Below are 23,431 nucleotides of genomic sequence, written 5' to 3' on the forward strand. Positions count from 1 at the left end.
TTTATCTAGCTAAATCAGCACTTGATACTAAACAACTCCTAAAGAATGTCACTTTACTTCAGCATTAGCCATGCAGTGCAGATTCAAGAAATGATAGCTTTGTTTCTCCCACCGTATTACCATTGTGTTTTCAGGAAATGAAGTGCATAGATTTCAAAATTCAGTTCTCTTCACATTGAAGATGCATTAGCACATCTGTGATTCCGGGCTTCCAGCTGATTTAGTAGCACATGATTCAAATAATGTTAAACGATCTGCATTTTTAAATATCCAGGTTTCTAACATGCACAGCATTTTTGAGGAAAGTAAATGACCAGGAGAAGCTGCAGACTGGAAAAAAAAATCATCTATTGTATTTACATGGAAAGTGAAAATAACTTTATCACTCGAATGAAATAATTCCCTAAATGCCAAAATAAGCATATATAAAGAAATATTACTCCGACTCAACTTTCAAAATGGGAGGGGGTTGGGAATCCTTTGATTCACGACACAGATGGTTTTTAAAGCCATCCACAACTGTATGAGTTTTGTAAGGAAATGTGATATAAAATAAGTATCCCTGTGGCAGATGGAAATTGTGAGGCGTGTTGTGGAGTTGTGGTCCTATTGAATGGAGTGAACCCTGGGTGGCTGCTATGTGATTGAGTGTTTGGCATTTTACTACAACCTGCCATTGACAATCTTCCTGGAAAGGGTTTTTATTAAATGTTTAAAAAATCTTGTGGGAGTTCATAGTTTCACTACGATAACAATTATGCTCACATGGCAGAGGGACCTAAATAGATGTGTTTCCGAAGAAGACAGAGAAGAGCCAACAGGTACATGAAAAGATGCTTAATGTCACTAATCATCAGGGCAATGGGAATTAAACCCACAGTGAAATACCATCTCACACCCATTAGAATAGCCATTTTCACTCTCCCTCTGTCTCTCAAAAACAAATAAAGATTGAAAAGAAATTTTTTTTTTTATTTTTTTTTCAACGTTTATTTATTTTTGGGACAGAGAGAGACAGAGCATGAATGGGGGAGGGGCAGAGAGAGAGGGAGACACAGAATCGGAAACAGGCTCCAGGCTCTGAGCCATCAGCCCAGAGCCCGACGCGGGGCTCGAACTCCCGGACCGCGAGATCGTGACCTGGCTGAAGTCGGACGCTTAACCGACTGCGCCACCCAGGCGCCCCGAAAAGAAAATTTTTTAAAGGGGCGCCTGGGAGGCTGAGTCGGTTGGACATCCGACTTCGGCCCAGGTCATGATCTCACAGTTTCGGCCCCGCGTCGGGCTCTGGGCTGATAGCTCGGAGCCTGGAGCCTGCTTCAGATTCTGTGTCTCCCTCTCTCTCTGCCCCTTCCCTACTCACACTCTGTCTCTTCCTGTCTCTCAAAAATAAATAAACATTGAAAAAAATTTAAAAAAATAGAATAGCTACTTTCAAAAAGACAAGAGGGGCATCTGAGTGGCTCAGTTGGTTAAGTGTCTGACTCTTGAATTCAGCTCAGTTTATGATCTCGTGTTTTGTGAGATTTAGCCCTGTGTTGGCCTCTGTGTTAACAGTGCAGGGCCTGCCTCTCTCTCTTTCTCTCTCTCTCTGTCCCTCTGCCTCCTCTCTCTTTCTCTCTTTCAAAAATGAATCAACAAACTTAAAAAAAAAAAGACAAGAAATGACAAGTGTTGGCCAGAGTGTGGAGAAAAGGGAACCCTTGTGCACTGTGTATTGGTGGGAATTTCAATGGGTGCAGCCACTACAGAAAACAGATACGAATATTATTCAGCCATAAAAAAGAAGACAATTTTTGACAACATGCATGGACCTTGAAGGCATTATGCTAAGTGAAATAAGTTAGAGAGAGAAAGACAAATACTATAAGAGTTGCACTCACAGAAAGAGCATTGAATGGTGGTTGCCAGACGCTGGGGGCTGGGGGCGATGGGAAGATATTTGTCAAAGGGTACAAGATTCCAGTTACAAGATGAATAGGTTTCAGGGATCAAATGGTGACTATGGTTACCAATATTGTGTTATGTACCTATAAGTTGCTACAAGTGTAGGTCTTAAAGTTCTCACCACACAGACACACACACACACACACACACACACACACAGGTAAGTACGTGAGGTTATGGAAGTGTTATTGTGATGGTCATTTCACAATACATTAAATGATAACGTGCATCGCGAACTCATATAATGTTATATGCCAATTATAGCTCAATAAAGGTGGAAAAAAATCAAAGGATACAGAAAAAATATGCTGCATTGAAATTTAACTTCCTACTTGAATTTTTATTAATACTACTGAAAAACAGGGGCGCCTGGGTGGCACAGTCGGTTAAGCCTCCGACTTCAGCCAGGTCACGATCTCGTGGTCCGTGAGTTCGAGCCCCGCGTCAGGCTCTGGGCTGATGGCTCGGAGCCTGGAGCCTGTTTCCGATTCTGTGTCTCCCTGTCTCTCTGCCCCTCCCCCGTTCATGCTCTGTCTCTGTCCCAAAAAAAAAAATAAATAAACGTTGAAAAAAAAATTAAAAAAAAATATTACTGGAAAACAACATTTTTGTTATTGTTCTTATTTATTTTAGTGGCTATATAAAAAAGTCCACTGAATTTTCTCACTTCTTCTATGTTCAAGTCTGATTTTTTTTTTTTTTTTTTTATCTCTAGGGTTAGAGGGTGGCAAAATAATGATGTCAGAACAAAGCTTGTCTTTGAAGGGGACTATCCCCCTTTTGGGTGTCTTTTCCTTTTTATTTGTCTCTACATAAGCCTAAGGCCTCAATCATAGGTATATCCCTTCTCCAGGAAGTAAGACACGAAGTCAGCACATCTGCGTATCAGTGCAAATGTTTTATTGAGTACTGATTTTGGTGGGTTCTGTATACTGTGACTGGGCAAAGTGTTAACAATTTTTCACTATTTCCCAGAGGTGCTTACATTTTTAGAAAGGATTGGTGTGTACTCCAAAAGACAGTATGTTTGATCCAAAACATGGAGTAGGGCCAAGAGCAGCAAGATTGGAATCGCAAAGTCCTGAGTTAGAATGTGGCAAACATTCATTGTTTGTACTTTAGGAGAACAGAAATTACTTAAACTTAAGGAGAATGTATGACAGGAAAAGAAATGAAATGTCAAAAAATGAACCTACACATGGCAGCCAGATCAAAGATTCTGTGTGTGTGTGTGTGTGTGTGTGTGTGTGTGTGTGTGAGCGTTTTGGGAGGAGTTTGTTCAAAAAGCAAAGGGGTATCATTGAAGGATATTAAGTTAAGGAGTAACATGTTACGTTTGGGACTTTCAAAAGACATTACAAGGGGCATTATGCAGATGAATTAGAGAACTGGAGAGCAATTTGGAAACTATGGGAGGTTCTAGGGATTCAAATAAAGGCAACAGCCTTGGGGTTAGAGAGGGAGAAATTGGTATAAGAAATGCCAAGTGTTAGAACCTACAAAATTTTAATAACGTGCATGCTTGTCATTTATTCATTTGTGTATGTTCATTTGTTCATATGTGTGACATTCTGGATGGAGACTATACATAACTTCCATGCAACATAGTGAAACACTTCCTAAAAATAAAGCTCTCTCAACAGGGAATGGGCTTCCAGGTAAAATTGTCATTGGAGTTGTTCAAGCATAGGCTGTGGTTGCGGGTGGGTCTCTAAGGTGACTTAGGTTGGATAAGCAATTCCCAAACATTGTCCTGGATTAAACTTCCACTGGTCCACTCTAGCAAAATGAGACAAGTAACGGCAAAGTGGTGGGTTTGTTATATTAATTAGTTGAATTGAAAGCAAGTATCTTCAATTTCTGATTAATTCCTACCTACATTTTTACAACTATAATTTCCTTTCTAATTTTTACTTAGTAATGTTTGAACTGTAAATATCCGGTAAAATTAATAGTTGGAAACACCCTGTTGAGCCACTGTATATTTATTCATGTTAATGACATGAAAAGTGTTAAAGTCTGTGGCCCACTACACTGATGGCCTTTGAGGGCCCTTAGGACTCTTAAATTTTGTGCTTTTGTCAGAATAGGACCACCTGAAGAAGTGTTTTCATGTAGATCAACAGAACAGTATGATTGACATTATTCAGCCTTTCATAAAACAAATCAGTGTGTCAGTCTATTAAACTGCAGAAAATGCTCCCAAAGTTTCCAAGTACAGCCTTTTTAAAAAGTGAAATTCTAAAGTGAAATTGATGACATATTATAAACACTTGTTCAAATGTTCCGTTCAGAGCAAAATACATCATTGCAAAAATGTTTAAGAACCAAATTGCTAGCATCACTCACCAAAGTCAACTATTTTGGAGCCCCCCACATACAAAACTACAGACCTGTATCCAGCCATTTTCTATGTATCTTTAGTGGCCTGAGGGGCCTGGCAGTCCAGACTCTTTTTTCTTAAGGTTCTGCTGACAAGCAATGCCATTACACTAAGCTTGGAGTCATAGAAGGGTGCCTCTAAGTGCCTGTGCAGTCAAATGCCACAGAATTTCAAATGGAAATGACATGAATTAATTTCCTGAGAAGAACAAAAAGGAAAGGAAAATTGAGAAGAAAGGCAGCTTCTTGTAACACAATATGCAGATTAATGGCGCCCACTGATTGATTGAAGTGTCAAAAATGTGCCTTTCATATAAATGAAGCTACTGAAAGAGTTTGGGGGGGGATCTCTCACTTTCTCTCTTATTCATATGAAATCTTAACTGGTAAAGTCAAAGTAAAATTAGTTTTTCTTGGTATCTTTAAAATCTTCTCTATCCCAAATGCTAACCTTTTGAACATTAGTCCCTGGGTGAAAGAGGGTAGATCCTCCTGAGGGCATCTCATTGTACCAGGAATAAAATTGAAATTCCTTATATTGGCTTATGAAATCCTATTTTTCCTGGCATAACCAACCTCCTCTTAACCTTTCTTCAATTTTATCTTACATCATCTGCTCCTGCACTTAGCTTCTCCAGATTCACGGGCCTTCTTTCTGAGCCGACAATAGGGTCTTAGCACTAGCTGTTCCCACAGCCTAGAACATCTCCTTCCTGTTCTTTGCAGGCACTGATCCGATCTTGGTCTAAGAGAAGCCGTCGCTCCCAAGAAGCTGAAGTAGGCACCTGATGTCTATCACATCACTCTATTTTGTATGGTGTGAAACACTTATCTGATTTTCTTTTTAAGAACTCTGTGGAATTGTTTATCTCTGCTGGACTGTGTTGTTCCTGGGAGTAGAGACCTTGCCATTCTTGTTCATGGCTGTATCCTCTACTCATAGAATGCATGGTGAAGATGCTGAATTCAAGTTTTTGAAAGAAGCACTAAGACGATAATAGTGAGATCTGGAAGCCACTGTGCGGCATGGATAAGTAGTTAAGGTAGGAGATTTGAGAAGGACGCGTGCTGTTCCTTTAGCAACCACTCTGTGGTCACCCTTAGGGAGGGCTTCACTGAATGGCAACTATGCATCCAGTCTTGTTTATAATCTGTCAAGTACAAAGAGAGGGAAGAATTTATGTTCCTAACTACTAGTCATACATATATACTATTGGGTAAAAGCTTGGGCACTTGAGACCAACACTTGAGGTTTGAATATTGCTACTACTTCCTAGCTGTATGACCTTGGGTAAATCATGTAGCCTCTCTAGGCCTCAAAGACCTCATCTATCAGTGGTTATATCTATCCTATAGTCATGAAGAATAAAATAAAATAAGCCACATGAATAATTAGCACAGTTGCTAGCATCTAATGGGTACTCATTCAATATTAGTGGTACTTTCTACTATTCATAATGATACCAAGCCTTCAGTTACCATGGGTTCTCTTTTCTCTTCCACATGTTATCTGGCCATTCAGGCCATTTTCTTGGCTTTCTCTTAATAATGCAGCAAACGTGAAAAAGAAGATAGAATCTCACTCCATGCTTTTTGGGAAAGTCTTCCCTGATTTCTCTACATATCTCATTCAGCCAGAATGCCTGGCTAGAGGTTAAAGTAACTTTCATCTATACAAATATATAGCAAAATAAATGTTAAAACCGTTTTTGGAAGAATTATTAAAGAAAATGTCATTTTGCCCTTATCTTTTCTATAAAGATTTAGTTATTATATCTTCAAAAAGGTCAAATTTTCCTTCTCCCTAAGTTTCTAAAGAAATCTGAAAATGTGGTATGCCCTTGAACTAATTGCTTCACCTTTCTGTGTCTTAGTTTGTCTGTTTTAAGGAAGTATAATGATTCCTAACACAGCAGCTGTTCACTTTATGGTAGTCAGGTGAAAATTAGTTTCTCATGTTCAAAACCAGAGTCACCTTCACAACGTCCCCCAACACACACCAATGCATTCATTGGTTTGTCAGGCTCTCTAGTTCCTCTGTGGGCAACATTTTTTTTTCCCTTCCTGTGCACTCCACATGCTTTCTCTCCAGTTCACACTCTGAGCACCTGCCCTAGTCCCAGACCGACTTTTAGTCCAGGGTCTTTCCTACCCCCAGAGGAGCCCACTAATGGCTGACACATCACTGAAAGCATCAGCTATCATTCAAAGCAGCAAGGAACATTTATTGAGCGCTTACTATGCATAGGGCATTGTGCTTACTGCGTCCTTACTTACTTTATTTGTAATGTCATTGAACTATAGCTTCATTGCATGTCCTGCCCATATTCGGATCTCATTAGCTACTTAATTGTATCCACATTCTTCATGCCCTATAATGTGGCCCTAATCTTGTTAGGCCTTTTACTATTTTAATGACCTCAGGCAAGGTTTGTAATCTTAAAAAAAACACAATTTCCTCATCTGTAACATAAGGAAAATAATAACACTACAACCTCACAAGGTCATTGCAGAGTTTCTAATTTGTGACACAATTGGCATTTGGGGTCCGATAATTCTTTGTTTTGGGGGGTGCTCTGTGCATGTAGGATATTTAGCAACAGCCCTGTCTCTACCCACTAGATGGCAGTATCACCCTCCCTTCTCCCTCCCCCACTTCACGCCCACCCCCATTTACAGGAAAGTATCTCCAGACATTGCCTGATCATCCCCTCACAACAAACATACTGAAGACTACTAGGGTATTGGGATGAATAAATTAGACACCTTTAGATGCTGGGCATAAATGGTCCCTTTCAGTCCTAAGTTCTTGGGACCTCCTCTGCTTGTACCTTACCATTCCCCAGTATTATCAGAGGATGTATGGCTCCCACGATTAGTCCTAGATTTCCTTGCCTCCTTGCTTTGCATGTCTTTCTACTGCTACACTCTCCTACTCTACTTCTGCTTTGTAAATTCTTCCCTACCCTCCAGAATACTGCTCCTCCCAGAAGTTTCCCCTAATTCTTCCAAACTGAATGATCTCTCTCCCTGTAAATACTTTGATCACTATTTTTGTGTCCCAGTCATGACCTTTACGTGATTCCATATTGTATAATTATTGGTGTCATTGGATTGTCTCTTCTCTTGGGACTGAAAACTCCCAGAGAAAGAGAGTCCTTGTTTTCTGTCTTTTTAGCCACCATAGATGTGAGCACAGTTTGGGGCATGTATTAGTTGCTCATTACATGATGTTTGTTGAGTTGAAGTTAGGACATGGAAGAAATAAGTGACTTATTAAAAGGCATTGCCTACAAATGTTAAAGTAAACTAAAAAAGCATTAGAGAATAAAAAATTAAAATTATATCCAGATGCTTGTAGAAATAATCAGATAATTGAGCCAACTGAGGTTCACTGTTTAAATTATTCATGCAACTGCATTAGTTCTCTGCTTTTCATTGTACATGTAGGAACAGCTGAGAAAGAATTATAGTTGTCATTTGGAAACTATTAAGTAATTTGCCTACTTATGGAATCCGTAGTCTTCTGCTAGAAACAGAATTAATCAAATAAAGGAGATGCAAACAAATCTATATTATTGCTTTATTAATCAAGAAGGAGGTCCAAGGAGGCAACTGCCAGTGTGGAATGATGCAAGTTACAAGTGAAATCGAACTTCTATTCCCCACCTATACCTTGTGTCTTAGAGAAAAAGCACTCCTCTCCCCGCCAACACATGCTTATTTGCTATAGTAGGTGAAATTCCCTGATCTCCCAGAATTTGAAATCTAGACAAGCTTATACACAACCACTGTTACATTATGCAGTTATGATAAAGTAGAAAAGACACAGATCTTCAAGTTGGGAAACATGGATTAAAGACTCAACATTACCTCCAAATACAAGTGACTATGTTATGCCAAATTATGGCCCTGCAAAGATGTCCACATCATAATCCCCAGAACCCATGAAATTTTAAGAGAGAGGGAGACAGAGTGTGAGTCAGGGAGGGGCAGAGAAAAGGAGACACAGAATCTAAAGCAGGCTCCATACTCTAAGCTATCAGAACAGAGCCTGACACAGGGCTCGAACTCTGACCAAGAGATCATGACCTGGGCTGAAGTTGGACACTTAACTGACTGAGCCACCCAGGTGCCCCTAATCACAAGTATCATTGTAAGAGGAAGGCGGGAGGGTTAGCATTCCAGAGAGAGCAATTTGAAGATGCCACACTACTGGCTTTGAAGTTGTTTGAAGATGGAGGAAGGGACCACAAACCAAGGCCTCTGGAAGCTGGAGAAGGCAAGGAAACAGACTCTTCCATAGAGCCTCCAGACGAAAGTCAACTCTGACAACATCTTGATTCTTATCCCCTCCAGAACCATAAATAATAGCTTTGTGTTGTTTTAAGCCACTGAGCTTGTGGTGATTTCTCCCAGAAGCTATAGAAAACTACGACAGTGAACTTGAATAATCTCAGTTTCCAAACTTCTAAAATTTGGGGTGATAGCTATGTAACCAGATTATTTGGGTGATATAAAAAAGGAAAGTAGTAGACATTGGTTAGTTTAGACATTTTACTGTGTTTTAGCTAGTATTTTGATATAGCATCTCAGTTTATTTTTTCCAGACTTAACCCTCAGACACTCAGGTAGGAATGAGTACCTAATACAGTTATACAGTGAGAAATAACTTGAGCACAGAGTCCACATAATTGGTTGTGTGCAGGCAAGTGACCAGGCAGGCCAACCGCAAACCTTCCTCAAGAACGATAAGAAAGGAACTACCCTGCATCCCCAAGACTGCCAAAGTAACTTAATCCTGTGATGGTTTGGGTATTTCTTACCTTTGAGGAAAAGGCCAGCAGTAAGAAGAGTCAGGGCCATGAAATTAGCAGCAATAGATTCCACATACTAGTTACTGAGCATCTAGATCTTTCCATGCCGAGGCTATTCTGTTCTGCGATTTTTTTTTTTTGGTTACATGAACCAATAACATGTGTGTGTGTGTGTGTGTGTGTGTCCCCGTGTGTATTGGATTTTATTTACTCAAAACATTTAAAAAAATCTACGTGAAAGTACGTGGCAAAGAATACACTATACATATATAAAATCAATTTTTTTCTATGAGGTACAAATACTGATGGTAGAAAATTCAGGTAATACTGACAAAGTATATTAGCCAAACTATAAATCATCCCAAATTCCACAGCTGGAGATAATCACTGTTAATATATGAGTGTTATTTGCCTTGACCATGACTACAAAGTATAATAAATATGAAAATTTGGGGGTTGTTTTCTAGAGTGTGAGGCATCTAAACTTAACTTTGAAGGATAAGTGGGATTTTGATAAGCAAAGATGATGAGAAAGTAAAATACAGATACACACACATATATGAATTTTGACAAAGATAAAAAGATAATTCAGTGTAGAAAGGATAGTCTTTTCAACAAAAAGTGTGGAACAATTAGATGCCCATATGCAAAACTATGAACTGTGGTCCATACCACATGCCATACATTAAAAGTTAAATCAAAATGGATCATAGGCATAACTGTAAAATGTGAAGTTATAAAACTTACAGAAGAAAACATAGGAGAAAAAGGCTTGTGATCTTGGGTTTGGCGAAAATATTTTAGGTACGATACCAAATGCATAATCCATGAAAGAAACATAAATAAATTGGACCTCACCAAAATTAAAAGTTCAACACTTGGAAAGACATTGTTAAGAGAAGGAAAAGATAAGCTGCACACTGGGAGAAAATATTTGCCAACCATGTATCTCATAAAAGATTTGTAAGCAGGATATATGTACATATATGTATACATATATACATACATACATATATACTTACATACATATATACATACATACATATATATGTATACATACATATATGTATATATATGTATATATGGCTCATAAAACTTAATAGTAAGAACACAGACAACTCATACAAGAAAGATAGTGAATAAGTTACAAGCCATATAGATGGCAAATGAGCACATTAAAAGATGTTCAACATCATTAGTGATTAGGGAAATGCAAGTTGTAAGCACCATGAGATACTGCTACACATCTACCAGAATGACTGAGATCAAAGAGTGTTGGCAAGAAAGTGGAGGGACTAGAACTCCCGTGCACCGCTGTTGGGAATGTTAAATGCCACAACCAGTTTAGAAAAGAGTTTGGCTTACCATATGACCCAGCCATTCTACTCCTAGGTATTTATGCAAAAGAAATGAAAGGATATGTCCCTATAAAGATTTGTACACCGGTATCCATAGTATTTTTATCTGCAATAGCTAAAAGCTGAAAATAATCCAAATGTACACCAATGCCTGAATGATAAGAGAACTGCAGCATACCCATATATGGGATATACTCAGCCATGAAAGCAAATGGGCTTTTAGGCGCACACTAACATGGAAGTCTGAGAATAATTATGCTGTGTGAAAGAATCTGAAGAAAAAAGGTATACATACTGTGTGCTTCCTTTAACAGAAAGCTCCAGAATATAAAAATGATTCTGTAAGTGACAGCAAATGATCAGCAGTGGCTTGGAATGAACTGGAGGCGGGAACATCAGGCCAGAAGGAGGGCCGGGGAGCATGAGGAAACATTTGGGGATGATGCATAAGTTTACTATTCTGATTAGATTATCCTGACTGCATGATGGTTTTACAATGTTATACATGTCAAAACTTATGAAATTATACACTTGAAATTTGTTCAGCTTATTGTATACCAATTATACCTTATCTATGGGGAAAAATGAAAGTGAAGACAGAAAACATACAAATACATGCAAGGGGAGGGAATCCGGGCACAGGAACTGTTTCCATGTGCTCAGAACACAGAGATACAAGGGCAAAGGAAGACTGTCGAAAGCATGTGAATAGCAAAGCAGTTGAAAGGGCAGAATTCTGAAACTAGGCTTCCCCAGCCTAACTCTGTCATTTACTAACTGTGTGACTGGAAGATTAGCTTTCTCTCTGCTTGCTCATTAAAAAAAAAAATGGGAATAGAAATACAACCAGCATAAGAATGTTGTTTTGAGAGTTCAACAGAGATGCAAAGTTAACATATGTAAAATGTTTGCCACATGCAAATATGACATGGTTATAATAATGTTGGCCATTCCCACAATGATTATTTGATTAACAGTTTCATTGAAATAGAATCCACCTACCATACAAATAAGTCATCTGAACATAAAAATCAAAGGTTTTCAGTACACTAAAAACTGTGCAACCACACCACAGTCTCATTTAGAACATTTTGTCATCTCAAAAAGAAACTCCTTATGCCATCAGTGGCCATTCCCCATCCCCCTCATCCTGCCTTAGTCAACCACTAATCTACTTTCTGTCTCTATAGATTTGCTTATTCTATATTCATATTGATATGGACTTATATCTGTATCATATTCAACATTTCATATAAGTGGAATCATATCATATGTGATTCTTTTGTGTCTGGTTTCTTTCATTGATCATAATGTTTTCAAGGTTCATCCATGTCATAGGATATCCTGGTATTCATTCGTTTTTATTACCAAATGATACTCTGTTATTTGGATACACCACATTTCAGTGCAGGACAGAATATTTTTGTCTGAGGAGGAAACAGAAGAAAGAGCAGAGGTGTAATCTTAATGGCTGTACAGCAACCTACAAGTGGTGAGGAATTGTTTTTGACCAGATGAGGGAAAGGGTGGTTGTAAAAGAAGCTGAGAATTTCATGGGCAACAGGCCGAATACTGATCTACTTCCTTAGGCCTAGCCCCACCTGGGCTCTGAGGAAAAAGAGATGACTCTTTCGTTCTGTACAGAGGCAATTTACTGCAGAAGAATTCCTTTCTCACTAGTCCTGTTAGCCTGGGCAAGTCATTTACATCCTTGAATTATCAGTTCCCTCCAAAACTCTCCTCACCCCTCCACTCATCCCCTCCAGCCCTGGGTTTACTTCACTGAAGTCTGCGAGGATCCTATGTTAATGAAGGTAAAAGTATCTAAGTAACGGGAACATTTTTTAAGTGCAAAAGTAATTCAATACTACATTGTTCTAGAGGCATTTTGAAATGTTTTCTGATGACCAACATATCCTATAGGGATCTCTGAATTTCTTTGGAATTAATAGGTAAATAAAGAGCAAATAGGAACCCCAGATAGCCATTGTGGTTTGCTTAAAATGGGGCCTAAATAAACTCAGATGCCCTGGCAGGTAGGACTCAACCCTGTCCATCACCGTACTGTACTGTCTGCCATAATTTTTAGGATACGGTAATGTCTCAATACACTTGTTTTATTGAAGCAAAAAACAAATTGCATCAGTCAGTGCACACATCACTTTTATGTTGTATTCTTAATAAAACTGCAAAGAGGTATTCTTGATAATAATCTAGCTTACATTTACTGAGCATGTACTATGCGCCAGTGTGCTAAGTTCTTTGCATGCAGTGATGCACGGTAAACTTCCTTTCATAAATAACCTGGAGGCAAGAGAAGTAAGTGCTTTTTTCAAGTTTAAAAAGTAATTTGCAAAGCAGGGACTTTAACCCTGTTTGATCTAAGGCCTAAGCCTTTAAAAATGGTTTTGGCTTACTTTTATTTGTTACAATGAAGTGTAATAGTTACACATCATTTCATATACAAAGACTACATTCCAAATGAAGGACCTGAAGGGGATCTTTTGTTTCTAAAACGAATTTTGTTTCTAAGACTTCACTTAGAAATACTCTGAAAAAACATGGGACACCTGGGTGGCTCAGTCGGTTAAGCATCCAACTTCAACTCAGGTCATGATCTTCGGTCCATGAGTTTGAGCCCTGGGTCAGGCTCTGTGCTTATATAGCTCAGAGCCTGGAATCTGTTTCAGATCCTGTGTCTCCCTCTCTGTCTGCTCCTCCTCCACTCACAGTCTGGCTCCCCCTCTCTCTCAGAAATAAATAAACATTTAAAAATTTAAAAAAAGAAATACTCTGAAAAAATATACACATCAAGTCTGATATTTGATTCCTACCTGGGGGTTTTACCTGAGCTGTTTCCTAATTCAAATTATACTCCTTCATGATGCTGAGGACTCTTCAGATTCTCTGTGAAATTATCTCTGCCAAAATAGAAAATGTTTCCACATTCTGTGCCACAATACTTTATTCTTTTTTTCCCCAAAACTTTTCAAAACTCAACTCATCCATGAAATCTTCTGCGATCGAGGTGGAAGCCACCCAGACATTCTGTTAATATCTTCAGTGTGATTGATATTTCCCTCCTGCAGTGTGGTAAGATAGCATATGCGTATATGTGGGCAAGCATATATATCTTTATGTTAATGTGCATCTGTTCCTCTCGTCTCTACCATATACTATTAAGATATTAAGATCCTGGGGTCTGTCCTTGCTTCCCTCCACAGAAGAGAACATTTATTCACCTGGGTAACCCCAGTGCTCAGCTCTCTGGCATGATGTACATGTTCAATAAACATTTATTGAATGAGTGAGTGAGCGCTCAATGGTAACAGTGACAACCTCGAGGGGAAATCTCTCCTCGCACACAGAGAAAATAAGATCACGTACAAATATAACTGCAAATAGCTTGCCTTCTTGGGTATTTTAGTTTTAAGCATTCTCAGCTGAAATGTGATGTAGAATGGCTGAGACTTAGCAGGTAATTTTCATTTCACCTCTGTTTCCAAATGGTTACCACTTACCAAATACAGCATGCTTAAGGGTGTGCTTTCCCCCTTTCAGGTACAATATTCTGGTACAGTGCTGGATTCTTTAAGATGTCTTTCCCTTTTAAAGCTATGGAGTTCACTCATATATTGCTATTTATCATGGCTGTGCAAAAGAAGAAAACTAAGGAAAAACAACGAGGTTCTAATTCACCAACTGCCCTCTTCTGTTACAAAAAGAATATCTGAAAAATCAAAATTCTGAGTCCTGGGTGCCTTTTGCTTGGTTACATCTGATGTCAGTATTTTCAAAGGATTACTGTTACGTTAAACAATAGTCATCCACAAATACTAGAATGTGTTCTGTTCTACGAGAGTCAGGAGAGCTGCCAACGATTACAATTGGAATAATCCTGCCTAGATTTTAATCCCATACCCATCTTCTTTCTTTCTTCTTCTTTTTTTTAAGTTTATTTATTAATTTTGAAAGGGAGAAAGTGCACATGAGTGAGTGAGCAGGGGCAGGGCAGAGAGAGAGGGGAAGAGAAAATCCCAAGTAGGCTCCACACCATCAGCGCAGGGCCCAATGCGGGGCTTGAACTCATGAACCATGAGATCATGACCTGAGTCTGACACTTAACCAACTAAGTCACCCAGGCACCCCTCCTTTCTATTTGAATGACCTTGACCAAGTTAGTTAACTCCTCTTTAACTTTGAAAGGAAGGTAGAAAGGGTGTTGTGAAGATTCACTGAGATAATTTCTGCAAAGAGGCTTAGGTCTAGTCATATGCACAGGAAGCCCTTCCTCCTTTATTTTTACTTGCCATTTTTATCAAGATGGTTAACTAAGTAGACTGGGGTAAATAGACTCCTCCAGAACAGACCCATTCAAAACCTCTTCAAGGGATTCCCAATGTTTCATGACACCAACACAGATCCATCCAAGAATGCTAAGTGAAAAGCAATTTCCAAGGAACCTACAGCTGAAAGACTGGGCTGCTCCTGTCTTAGCCTTGGGTGCCAAGGACTCATTCTTCACCTCAGGGATACTAACTGTTCAATGAATGCAGTATGGTGGTGGTTTCAACATCCCAGGGAAAGGGGTAGGGTCCACAGTCTAGATGAAAGAGTAGGGGACTTCGCCTGAAGGGTATTTACTTGAACATTTAGTTGCTTACAGAGATTGGACTTTGGTTATATAAGGGCTAAAGCATTGCCTTTGCACCTCCCCTGAACACTTTCTTCTGAACTTTACAGGATTGTAGAATTGTGAGTCTGTCATGCAGTCCTTCTGCCAATCATGCACTCCTTTCACTGAGCCCCCAAACACCTAGCATGACAGTAGTAATCTTGGCTTCACTTTGTTGCTGAGCAACATGCATAGTGTGTATTATTGCCTTCCCCTTACAACCATCTCCAATGTCTCTTTTTAATCTCTGGCTCTGGGAATTATATCTGGCATTCTTCTTGTTTAGTCCTATTTGTAAACGATCAACTGTGTCGTTTATATTAGTTTTCATCCTGCTTCCCCTTGCTTTTTAGCATATTGCTAGAGGTCACAGTCCTCATAACAACAGGCAAGGGATATTGTCACTGTTATAAACCAGGACAATAGGAGTCATAGTTCAGCCTCATTCCTGGGAAAACATGGTACGTCCATAGATTGACCTCCTACTCAGGCCTCCTTCTGGTGTGAAAACAATATGGATTATAAAAAGATAGTATGTGTACGTGTCTTTTAATGGATGTAAAGGGTCATTTCTTACCCTTTGAAAATCTTTTCCTTTTGTTTACAATTTATTTTTTCAATTTGTTTTCCATGTCTATTTCTTCAGAAAATATATGAAAAGAATAAGTCAAAATCTCATCACTCAGATATTTCTATACATATCCATGTATTATATAAATACATAATATATAAATTGCTGGTAACACACATAATTTTCTATAATCAGATTTTTAAAATTAATAATATAAATAATATCTCCATGTCTATACATTTGGAGCAACAGCATCATCACTAATGACTGTATAGTGTCTTATTATATCATTAGGACATATTACAACAAGTCCTTTATTGCCATATATATATATAGGTTGTTTCTGACATTTACAATGCTCCAATGATTGTGCATGTACAATGTCTTAACCCATTTGGCCACTGATTTCTTTAGGATGAGTATTAGAAAAGGAAATGTTAGGGACAGTCTGACTATTAAAGACTTTTGATAGAATGCCCTATTAGTCTCTGCAAGGGTTACACCAAGTAACTCTCTCAATAGCATTTTATAAAAATGCTCTTTGTTTATACTCTTGCCATCACTGGGTGTTTTAATTCAGTTTTTAATTTAAAGGCCAAGGAGGAGACATCTCATATCATTAGATGTATGGTATAAGAATTTGTTAACTAGGGCCTGAATCATGAGAATGTGGGCATGCTTTTTCTATTACCAAGAACTCTATGAATCAGATCTAATAACTATTTCAGTCACTACCAATACAGCCACATTTCAGAGACAACCCAAACTGGAAAAAGCTATATTTTTTTATCAAAAAAATTCCCATGGATGTGATAATAGCAAATATCCTTTTAGTTCTTTTTAGATTGAGGCAATAATATTGTTTCATTTGAAATTACGTATCTCATTTTAGACGTTGGAGGATCTAATTTATAGATATGTTTCCAGGAATAAGTGGAACTCTATTTGTTCCTAAATAAAAATGTCAATCATAAAGGAACAGTCACTGCAACTTAACTGCATAGATGTCTAGTTTTTGTATATGAATCACAAACCTGACAAGACTATTTGAAGCCTGTTACAATCTGTTGCTCTGTCCATTTAACCACCTTTATAGAAGACAATAATTCTCAGTCCTTCTATGAGCAAGCAGAAGTCAGAAACAAACTTAAATGCTGATAGGGCCAATTCCTATTAAGATAAAAATTCCAAATGCGACAAAAGTCTGCGTGCCAGTACTTATACACAACATAAGGGAAGAGCTGTGATAGTTAATCCAAGGGGTAGTTATATTTTCTGATCTCCCCTAAGATTTTAATATATTTTTGCAAAAGTTTCTTGGAATATTTCCCTGATGATACAAACTTTTCTTTAGAACCTGTTATCCAATCATTTTACTAACTGGTTTAAATGTGATTAGAAAGTTGACAAATCTCAAGGAAAAATTAAAGTTAGGCTGTTTTCACTATCATCTAATTTTATTATGCTGTGTTTTTTTGGTGCCCAGAAACCAAATAGCCTTGAACTTCTGAGGTCATATTGTTTAGGATAGGTCTACCAGGGATGGACAAGCTTTCTCTTTAGTTACCTGTGATTTTATTTCTCATTTCTGTCTCCTAATATGCTAAATGAATGATATTATTAAGGTTTTGAGGATATGAGGAAAAGGAAAAAAAAACTCATTGACTCATTCTAAACTAGAAGGACAAACATGTATATTTTAGAAAATAGTCTCATCAATTTAAAATGAATCTAATTATCCATTCAAATGATTTATTTCAATGAACATTTGTTAACATCAGCAATGAGCACATCTTTGGTTGTACTTAATCTGGAGGAAATCTTAGGTCTTAAACTCTGGGTCCTAAATTGGGATTTTTCATTTGTCCCTTTCTGCAGCAGGTAACCCTACTGACCTAGGACCACTTTATCCCTCTCTAAAGGTGTTTGTTTTGTGAAGGATTTTTAGGTTTGGCTTCCCCAGGGAAGCCCCAGTCTTTCTATTTCCTTACTGTTTCTCTTCTCTTTTTCAGTATATTTTTGTTTATTTGTTTTGGGGGATTAGTCCCTTTACTGAATGGCTCTTACTTTCCCCAGGATATAATTATAGCTGGGTATCTAATCTGGCATCTCAGCAGAAGGAAGCCATGGCTCCAAATTGTAGGGCTGAAAACAGATTACATGCATGGCCTCATTTCTATCCAATTCATACCTCACTGACAACAGCAGACACGTCAAACAAGTTCCTCAACATGTGCATTTATGGTCATGCTTCCTGACTTCCAAACCTTTAGGCACTAAAATGTAGTTGGACCACTCTACATGTCCCTTCTTGAGATCACCTTCTCAAGGACTAAATTTTCCTTCCCATTTGTCTTCTGTGGTTTCTTTAGTTCAAGCATGGTTTTAGATACCCATTGTCAAGATTACAACACTAGGCTGTGTTTCTTTGTTTTTTGTTTTTGTTTTTTTGGTTAAATATAGCTAGCAGAATATTTTAAATCAAAAGGTCTCCCATTCCACACTTGAATGGGATGGAGGGAGAAACCAGGCTCCTCCTTTAAATATCAGAAGTCCGTATTCCCTATAGGAGCAGAGGTTTGATGACAAAGGATAGCCCTTCCTTTCAGAGTGAATATAAGATAGGATCAGGACCTTTATAGATTTAATCATACTTTCATAATAACTTACAGAAGTATAAGTTTTGAGTGTCAAATTTAGTTAACCCTCCTTGTTATTCTTTTTTTATTCATTAAAAAAATTTAATGTTTATTTTTGGGAGGTGGGGAGCGCAAGTCGGGGAAGGGCAGAGAGGGAGACACAAAATCCAAAGCAAGCAGGCTCTGGTCCCTGAGCTGTCAGCGCAGAGCCCGACACAGGGCTTGAACCCACAAACTGCAAGATCATGACCTGAGCCGAAGTCAAAGGCTTAACCGACTGAGCCATCTGGGCACCCCAACATTCCTTATCATTCTTTAAGGATATATGAAAGAGACCTTTGCTAATAATCAGCTTTCTAAATGTCAGTGTACCCCTTACATTTTTGTGGGTTACTCATGTTAATAGATGATACACCATTTATTCCATGAAGTGTTGAGTATCAACTAATATCACATAGAGACTCCTCTTTCATGATGATATCTTATCTCATTTTTGATGATTAATTCTTCCCCATGATATGTATTCATGGTGTATTGGTCAATCCAGATGACTATCCTTCCATTATAGGAGACAAAGTTGCTCTAATCCATTATATTTTTTCCTTGGCTAATCCTTAGCTAGTATAGCTAAAGGGCAAAGATATCACCAAAATCAGACTAACTCAAATGACCAAAAGAAATCAAATTTTTTCTTGCGTGATATTGAATCTCAGATGAAGAAACATAAATGTAAAGGAAATAGCATTTCTTCATTCTAGAGGCATCATCCAGTTGAAAGTATTAAGTGGATCCCATGACCAAGAATGTCTGCAGATGGTTGGCTTTGTTCAAAATCCTTTACCAGGTTTATTATTTTACTCTTACATTCAAGCTTATAGTTCTTTTTCTATTCTTTTAATAAGTTCCATTTTTTGGTTTTATTTTTACCAACACATAAAGCCAAGTAACATTGATGATTCATTAAGTTACAATTATAAATTCTCACTGAGATAAGCACCCTGAGGAGTTACCTAAGCTCACTTACTTCCTAAACTGTTCCTTCCACACCTTCTTTAAAGAATAATTTAATAGTATGCTTGAAAAATCAAACATTATCTAGTAGGCTTTCTTTATGAACTAAAACCATTAATGCAGATGTCTACCATATACTTATCTGCTTTATGACAATACAGACAACACGCCCATTGAGATTCTGAAAACACATGACTTCTAACAAACCATTGGCAACAATTCTTCCTTGAATCTGGTTTGAATATCCTTAAAGCAGGAGAAATCAGAGTGCTGTGGTTGTCTTCATCACCCAGGAGAAATTCTCTTGGTGTGCTACTAGTTTAATAAAGTCCTGATGCAACTTGTAATGGACCCTTCTTCTGTTTTACAGGTCACTCCTATTCTTCAGTGGTATGAGGGAAGAATATTTATTCTCTTTTCTCATTTTTTTTCCATCTGAAGAAAATTCCACCATAGAAAGCCTCTTGGCTTCTTTTTACTCCATTTATTTACTCTCTCCTCTCCTTGGTCATTAGAGTTGTTTATTTGGTGAACTCAGGAGCAAGACTTTGTCACTTATCTTTTAACCTATTCTATTCACCTGTATCTTTAGTGCAGGCTGCCTTATATCTGCTACTTCATGCTGGAAATTTAATGGCCAGGCTGCCATATCAGAGGAGCCTGCTGTGGCCCAGCACTTCCTGGGCCTGGATGAGTGAATCTATCTAACTCTTGGATTCAATGTTACAGAGTCTATTTTAGCCAAGCATTGAAACAGCATCCTTAGATATTATCTGCATTATTAATAAAAGTGGCATCCATCTTTCCATTTGCCTGTTCTTTTGACTTCTTAAACCTCACTTTGTTTTGAACTCGGGCAGCTAGAATGGAAGCCCCGAGAGAATAGATTAGTAGCTTGGAACTTACCTTATCAAAATTTCTCCAACAGGTCCTGATCTTCCTGAGAAAACCCAAAGAATTTAAAGAAGTGCTCGGGATTTCGGCAGATGATGTTTATTTTACACCTGGAGTGAGACAACACAGATATATTTTTAAACCATGTTATATGAATGAGAACAAATTTAGGGTAGACATTCCTGCCTGCCAAACTCACCCAATAGAATGAATTGATGAAATATTCCTCTTTCTAACATAAACACATCTAGACATATATATATATATATATATATATATATATATATATATATACATATATATGCACACATATATATAGGTACATATATGGGTCTATATATAATACATATATATGTGTATGATACATATGCATTATATATATATATATATGTATACATATAGTTCCATATATATAGTTGTATATATATATATATATAGTTTGTTTAGTGTATCCATCCTAGATTTGTTAGTCTTCTTTTGTCAATATTCATTGCATTGTATTATTGAAATGTGCCTAGGCTCTTTTTTCAATTATGAAATGTATTGTCAAATTGGTTTCCATACATAGGCTTTTTATCTATAGGTACCTTTTTGAACATATATTTGAGAGACTTCTTGTTCTTACCTCATCCTTCTGTCATGAGTTCCAACTATACAGATAATTATTACTTTATTTCAAACCTAATGGTCAAATGAACATAGAAAACTATAAAATATACACTGTAATTTACAGATTTCTCAGTTTGATATAGCAACAAGAAAATGAGTAAATATAGACACTGAATTGAGAACTGGAACTAGATTCAATTAATAATCCTGCCATAATTAGCCAGTTAATTTTGCGTGTCCAAACATCACTAGGTCTTAATCACTTCACATAAAAAAATAAGGGCTTTGTACAAAATTGCTACTGAGGCCCCTTCCATCTTTTAAATTCTGTGATAACTTTTCTTCTAAAGATGTGGTTTGATGTAGATAGAATGGTTAGAGAGAGTTTGCAGTAACAAAACTATCATGCTAGAAAAAACCTGAATTTTTATAAATTTATCATATGTTCCTAATTGCTAGCTTCAATCTTTGCTGGACAATTAGTTACTTATAGTTAAATGATACTAAGGTGACTGTAGTCAATTACTTTCAGGTTCATCTATTGATTTTGTAAAAAATCAATTGTATATCTCAGGGAGCTGAATAAAATTTTATTTTTAACTCCTAGGATTCATGATACATTGGCACCTTATGACCATTGGTTCACTTTCTGTCTATCTTTCTGCTGCCCTAATATTGAAGGGAAGAAGCTGGAAAAGTATGGCAAGTTGTAAGCTGTTTTACAGAATTTGTCATTATACCGTGACTTGCCCACATCCTCAGGTACTTCCCAAAGGGGAGAAATGTCTCTTGGTGAAATAGCCATACCTAATTGGTGTTTCATATGTCATTGTTTTGCAAAAAACAAAGCAATTTTTAAAATTGGGAACTGAGTGATAGCTGAAATTACCACTTACAAAGATAATTTAAAAACTAAACCATGAGCTCTTTTGGTTGTTATTAGAACAATGGAGACTCATATAAACATGTACCAGATTTCTGACATGGATAAGCTACCTACATTATTTTACAGATTAAGCCTCATAATCACCTTATAAAAATTTTGAAGTAGGAGCTTAATTTTATAGGTGAAGAAACTGAGGCATGAGTCAGTTTCCCAGAAAGAGGTAAAAGGTGGCCAAGTTAGCAGGTCTGTATGATTCCAGAGCAGTCCTCCTTCCTATCCCATATATCTTGACATTACAAAGCTTGTTGGCCACACTAGGCCAGTAAATACTCCATTTCAACAGGTTCTCTTAGGCCTGTTATTTATGTGAGCCTCTGAATGCACTGGTTAATGCAATTTTGATATAGGAAGGCCTTGTCTGATTTTTCCCCAGGACTATGATTTTTGTATTTCATTTCTACATTCAGGGGAATAAAATGCCTTATCCATCTTTTAGCCTGAGTTTTCTGCCTGATATTTAGCATGTTTCAAAGACATGTGTTGATAGCAGGATGCTTACTTTCTATCTTTGTACAGAAAACTGAGCTAGGTGGGGCTGCCTGCAGGGGCAGAGGCATTGGATGCAAGAAAGCATCGTGGTGGGTGGTTGTAAAGAGAAGAACTGGGCAGAGGGTTTGTTGATCAGAACAAAGTGAATCATTATACAAAGTCATAGAATGTGGGGCTGGAAGAAGCTTCACAAACCAATTAATTCAAATTTCACAGTGTTTAGTTGAAAGAAGTAAGAAACAAGGTGTCCACAAATTAGAAACCGGGTTTCTGGATATCACCCACCCACCCAGCTTCTCAGTAGTATAATGGAATCCTCAACTGTATGCTTATATGTATCTCTTAAAAACAGAATGCACTGTTCTGTCTGTAGCATTGTGTGGTTTGAGACCCAAAATGCTTAGTGGTTATGAGAAAGACCATGGGGTCAGACCACCCTGAGTCCTAGGGCAAGCAACATCACTCTTTCTGCTTGTGGAATTTTAGGAAAGGCTTAATCTCTCCATGGGACAGTTTCTTAATCCTTAAAACAGGTTAATGAGAGTAGCCACGTCTCTGTACTGCTTTAGGGATCACATGAGCACTTTACAAATGAAAATAAATAAATAATAAATATATAATATATTATATATATTTTATATATATAATAAATATATAATATTTATATTATATCCCCAGCAGGGGAGGGGTAGAGAGAAAGGGGAGAGAGAGAATCTCAAGCAGGCTCCACACTGTCCCAAGCAGAGCCCGACACAGGGCTCAAATTCACAAACCATGAGATCGTGACCTGAGCCAAAATCAAAAGATGAATGCTTAAATGACTGAGCCACCCAGGTGCCCCATGAGCACTTTTTATAAAACACTTTGCATCAAGGTCCAGCACAGAGTAAGTAAGCATATACAAAAATTTCCAGTTATCAATCTCATCACTCATTACAGTGAGCCTAACATAATGAGACATTCTTTGAAAATTGTGTTTTTCTTTTAAGTAAGGAAACACAAATCCCAATGAAAGGAGACTCTGGATGAAATCTAACAGAATAGAGTGAAATTGCCAGCATGGTCATAAAGACTAGGTTTCTCCTCAGTGACA

At 37.7% G+C, this 23,431-nt stretch overlaps 1 protein-coding gene across 6 annotated transcripts in view; it reads right to left on the reverse strand.

Annotated features, from left to right (window-relative positions):
• Positions 1–23,431, reverse strand: part of LRRC4C (leucine rich repeat containing 4C) — a 1,189,111-nt gene that overhangs the window by 173,034 nt on the left and 992,646 nt on the right. For all 6 annotated transcript variants that reach the window (XM_045485014.1, XM_045485011.1, XM_045485013.1 and 3 more), the window contains one exon: positions 20,307–20,404. The gene's annotated coding sequence lies outside the window, so the exon portion shown is untranslated. The remainder of the gene's footprint in view (positions 1–20,306; positions 20,405–23,431) is intronic.

Source organism: Leopardus geoffroyi, chromosome D1, assembly GCF_018350155.1.
Source record: "Leopardus geoffroyi isolate Oge1 chromosome D1, O.geoffroyi_Oge1_pat1.0, whole genome shotgun sequence".
Classification (NCBI taxonomy): domain Eukaryota; kingdom Metazoa; phylum Chordata; class Mammalia; order Carnivora; family Felidae; genus Leopardus; species Leopardus geoffroyi.